Here is a 5,798-nt window from a genome sequence, read left to right as displayed (position 1 = left end):
TCTATGAATAGAAAACTAATAAGATATAATTAATTATCGTCTTGTCGGGGACACGATGCCCGTGTGTATATATATATATATACGTTAGGCTGGTACCGAAATCCCTTCAAGGCCGTCGTACTTATCCTTCTCCAGAATGCAACCCCACAACAGTTGTCTAGCTCCTGGGCACCCATTTTCTGCTAGGTGACCAGTGGTATTAGGTGAAAGGAAACGTGTCCAAGCATTTCTGTCCTGCCCGCGAATAGAAAGAACCCGGGATTCCCAATTATGAGTTGAGAACTAGATTTTCGTGTATTAAGAATATTATTTGTAGTAGGCTGTGTGACAATGAAAATATTAATGACATTGAGAAGGAATTGTTTATGGGATCACGTTCCAGATCAAATTATTATGGTCTAATAATAACGTAATTATGTCTGAGGCTACTTGCGTAATTGTTATGTCTGAGGTTACTTACGTAATTATTGTCTCAGGCTACTTACGAAATTATAATGTGCTTGAGGCTACTTATGTAATTATTATGTGTTTGAGGCTACTTACGTAATTATAATGTGTCTGAGGCTACTTACGTAATTATAATGTCTGAGGCTACTTACGTAATTATTATGTGTCTGAGGCTACTAACGCAATTATAATGTGTCTGAGGCTACTAACGTAATTATTATGTGTCTGAGGCTACTAACGTAATTATTATGTGTCTGAGGCTACTAACGCAATTATAATGTGGCTGAGGCTACTAACGTAATTATTATGTGTCTGAGGCTACTAACGCAATTATAATGTGTCTGAGGCTACTTACGTAATTACAATGTCTGAGGCTACTTACGTAATTATAATGTCTCTGAGGCTACTAACGCAATTATAATGTGTCTGAGGCTACTTACGTAATTACAATGTCTGAGGCTACTTACGTAATTATAATGTCTGAGGCTACTTACGTAATTATAATGTCTGAGGCTACTAATCACAATCTGGAATCCCGGGTTTTATTCCAGGCGGGAAAAAACTGTTTGGACACTAAATGAGCATTGAATATGCTACGATAGGTTACGTCAACCAAGCTTTCAGCCTGGAAATTTATTACTGCACGTGTTACCGTGTAGGCCTACCAAGTCACAGGTAACATCTGCTGTGCTTGTTGCCATGTTGGTCAACCAGTTCACAGGTAGCATCTATTGCTCTGATTTTTATACATAGGACTACCAAGTCACAGGTAACATCTGCTGTGCTTGTTGCCATGTTGGTCAACCAGTTCACAGGTAGCATCTATTGCTCTGATTTTTATACATAGGACTACCAAGTCACAGGTAACAAAGGTTGCAACACTTATTACCATGTAGGTCTGGAAAGTAACAAGCAACATATGTTGCTGCACTTGTTATTATGTAGGCCTACCAACTTACAGGTAACAGCTCTTTAGATCCAATCGATTTACATCATATTTTATATTTAATTGTCAACATCGTAAGGAGGCCCATAACAATAGATTATAACCTTTAGTCATGCCATGAACAAATGTTCCCTCGCGTTTAATAAGCACGACTCACGCTACCAAATGTTACCCCAAATTAGGGTGTAGGCTTATTCAGGTTTATCGCCTGCAAATAGGCTAAAATACGCTAGATACATGACATACCTTCATGCAATATTTAAGACAGGCTCTGGGTAATTCCACGAGGCCACACAGTAGTATGCTGCTCATATTCACTGCCCCAAAGTAAGTAATTATCAAGATAAGGTGCCAAGCCTTAGGTAGCCCCGCCCCCCTTCATCTCTGACCCAAAGATTATACCAGCATCAATGGTCATGACAAAAATGCAATTAGGTGTCTTATGTGACACTTGTGTCCTAGTTCTTGTTATTACATCAATTTGGGTTCGTCTGTTAGTGGGATAGGAGAAGTGAGGCTAGGCCAGGGGCCCGACGTCCTTCAGCGTGAGGGTAAACAGAGGCCATCACAGACGCTGTGCTCACAGTCTTAAATGCTTTGCTCGCCAGTATTGCATCTTTGGCCTGAGTACATAATGATCACTAATGAGTCTACAGTTCATAAGGTGATCGGGATGTTTCCCCACAGCATAATCAAAGCGCCAGATGGCGCTATACTCACCAAAAGGTATGGAGGAAGGCGGCCCCTGCGACACCCTGAGCAGTCGTCTCCACCAATGCTGTCCCAAGATGGCGGCGGCCGAGGTCGCGCTCCTTGCAAGCTATCGTTTGGCATAATTTAGCATTTATAATCTTTCCTTGTTAAAAGAGTTCATTTATTGAACACTTCCCACTTCCTATGAATTAAATGCAGCTAAACCCTCCACCGGCGTCTGTGGAGAACGCTTCACTAGGCTAGGCCTATACTGAAGTAAAATTTTACCAACACCAATTGTGAAAAATGTTGTTGACTGATAGGTTATTAGTTTGTTTTTATTGTCTACTTTGTAGCTGCGGTCAACGTCTGCAGAGCTTTGTGGTTGTCAAATGATGACTGAATGTCTTGCAAACAAATTCCAGTACCGTGGAATGGAAAGATCAGGATGGAAAGAAGTCGATAAGAACTCTGTAGGGTTCTGTAGTGTATAAGCAGGTCCTAGTCAACAACGGCTTCTCTAATGGTTTCGTTGAAGACATCATAAAAAGAAAGGTGGAACGCCATGCAACCTCTGAAGAGTCAACCAACACAACACTTGTACTCCCTATTAGACTACTTTACAGGAACTTCTTTTCGACGGCTCATAAAACGGAAGAAAGGGTCCTGAAAGATATTGTTGATAGGAACGTCATCCCTACAGACAAAAATCAGAAAATACAATTGATAATTTATTATAAAACCAAAAAAACGGCCAATCTACTCATGAAAAACTCCACAGACAACGCAGAACGCTTTAAATACCAACGTCGTCTATGCCTTTAAATGCCCACTTGGGGACTGTAAGCCCCAAAGAACTTAGTATATAGGCAAGACAACAACGTTTCTTTCCAAGCAACTAACAATGCATAAGCAACAGGGCGCTATCAAGGAACATATAATCTCTTCTCACAACGAGACCATCACCAGAGAAATTTTAACAAACAACACAGAAATCATCGATAGGTACAGCGATAGCAGGCGGCTTGACATCAGCCAGGCACTACACATCAAAAAGTCAACACCAGCAATCAACAGCCAATTAATGCACAACTATACAATGCATCGTATTGGGCCAATAGGCCCTCTTCAATGCATCGTATGGGCCAATAGGCCCTCTGCAGTTACTTCCATTCTCATGTACCCACCTCACCCAAACCATGTCAAAGGTTATATGTGAAGGATTTGTCAAAGGTTCATCATACACAGCACCGCTCTTGTGCCAGGTAAGTCCACAACGGGCTCACCATGGCCCGTGCTACATATATACATATATATATATATATATATATATATATATATATATATATATATATATATATATATATATATATATATATATATATATATATATGTATATATATATATATATATATATATATATATATATATATATATGTATATATATATATATATATATATATATATATATATATATATATATATATATATATATGTCGTACCTAATAGCCAGAACGCACTTATCGGCCTACTATGCAAGGCCCGATTTGCCTAATAAGCCAAGTTTTCCTGAATTAATATATTTTCTCTAATTTTTTTCTTATGAAATGATAAATCTAACCATTTCATTATGTATGAGGTCAATTTTTTTATTGGAGTTTAAATTAATGTAGATATATGACCAAACCTAACCAACCCTACATAACCTAACCTAACCTATCTTTATAGGTTAGGTTAGGTTAGGTAGCGGAAAAAGTTAGGTTAGGTTAGGTAGTCGAAAAACAATTAATTCATGAAAACTTGGCTTATTAGGCAAATTGGGCCTTGCATAGTAGGCTGAGAAGTGAGTTCTGGCTACTAGGTACGACATATATATATATATATATATATATATATATATATATATATATATATATATATATATATATATATATATATATATATATATATATAAATATATATATATATATATATATATATATATATATATATATATATATATATATATATATATATATATATATATATGTCGTACCTAATAGCCAGAACGCACTTCTATGCCTACTATGCAAGGCCCAATTTGCCTAATAAGGCAAGTTTTCATGAATTAATTGTTTTTCGACTACCTAACCTACCTAACCTAACCTAACTTTTTCGGCTACCTAACCTAACCTAACCTATAAAGATAGGTTAGGTTAGGTTAGGTAGGGTTGGTTAGGTTCGGCCATATATCTACGTTATTTTTAACTCCAATAAAAAAAATTGACCTCATACATAATGAAATGGGTAGCTTTATCATTTCATAAGAAAAAAATTAGAGAAAATATATTAATTCATGAAAACTTGGCTTATTAGGCAAATCAGGCCTTGCATAGTAGGCTGAGAAGTGCGTTCTGGCTACTAGGTACGACACATATATATATATATATATATATATATATATATATATATATATATATATATATATATATGTCGTACCTAGTAGCCAGAACTCACTTTTTGGCCTACTATTCAAGGCCCGATTTGCCTAATAAGCCAAGTTTTCCTGAATTAATATATTTTTTCTAATTTTTTTCTTATGAAATGATAAAGCTACCCATTTCATTATGTATGAGGTCAATTTTTTTTATTGGAGTTAAAATTAACGTAGATATATGACCGAACCTAACCAACCCTACCTAACCTAACCTAACCTATCTTTATAGGTTAGGTTTGGTTAGGTAGCCGAAAAAGTTAGGTTAGGTTAGGTTAGGTAGGTTAGGTAGTCGAAAAACAATTAATTCATGAAAACTTGGCTTATTAGGCAAATTGGGCCTTGCATAGTAGGTTGAGAAGTGCGTTCTGGCTACTAGGTACGACATATATATATATATATATATATATATATATATATATATATATATATATATATATATATATATATATATATATATATGTCGTACCTAGTAGCCAGAACTCACTTCTCAGCCTACTATTCAAGGCCCGATTTGCCTAATAAGCCAAGTTTTCCTGAATTATTATATTTACTATAATTTTTTTCTTATGAAATGATAAAGCAACCCTTTTCTCTATGTATGAGGTCAATTTTTTTTATTGGAGTTAAAATTAACGTAGATATATGACCGAACCTAACCAACCTTACCTAACCTAACCTAACCTATATTTATAGGTAAGGTTAGGTTAGGTAGCCAAAAAAAGCTAGGTTAGGTTAGGTTAGGTAGGATAGGTAGACGAAAAAACATTAATTCATGTAAACTAGGCTTATTAGGCAAATCAGGCCTTGAATAGTAGGCTGAGAAGTGCGTTCTGGCTATTAGGTACGACATATATATATATATATATATATATATATATATATATATATATATATATATATATATATATATATATATATATATATATATGACATATATATATATATATATATATGTACGACATATATATATATATATATATATGTCGTACCTAGTAGCCAGAACGCACTTCTCAGCCTAATATGCAAGGCCCGATTTGCCTAATAAGCCAAGTTTTCCTGAATTATTAAATTTTCTCAAATTTTTTTCTTATGAAATGATAAAGCTACCCATTTCATTATGTATGAGGTCAATTTTTTTTATTGGAGTTAAAATTAACGTAGAAATATGACCGAACCTAACCAACCCTACCTAACCTAACCTAACCTATCATTATAGGTTAGGTTAGGTTAGGTAGC

General features: G+C 35.3%; 1 protein-coding gene across 1 annotated transcript in view; it reads right to left on the bottom strand.

The window, feature by feature from the left end:
* LOC123758086 (uncharacterized) overlaps positions 1–2,270 on the bottom strand; it is a 13,453-nt gene extending 11,183 nt beyond the window's left edge. The window contains exon 1 of the mRNA XM_045742275.2: positions 2,114–2,270. The gene's annotated coding sequence lies outside the window, so the exon portion shown is untranslated. The remainder of the gene's footprint in view (positions 1–2,113) is intronic.
* Positions 2,271–5,798: the final 3,528 nt, after the last annotated feature.

This window comes from Procambarus clarkii, chromosome 22, assembly GCF_040958095.1.
Source record: "Procambarus clarkii isolate CNS0578487 chromosome 22, FALCON_Pclarkii_2.0, whole genome shotgun sequence".
Taxonomy (NCBI): domain Eukaryota; kingdom Metazoa; phylum Arthropoda; class Malacostraca; order Decapoda; family Cambaridae; genus Procambarus; species Procambarus clarkii.
The sequence above is the reverse complement of the archived record's forward strand: the minus strand, read 5'-3'. Positions and strand labels throughout refer to the sequence as shown.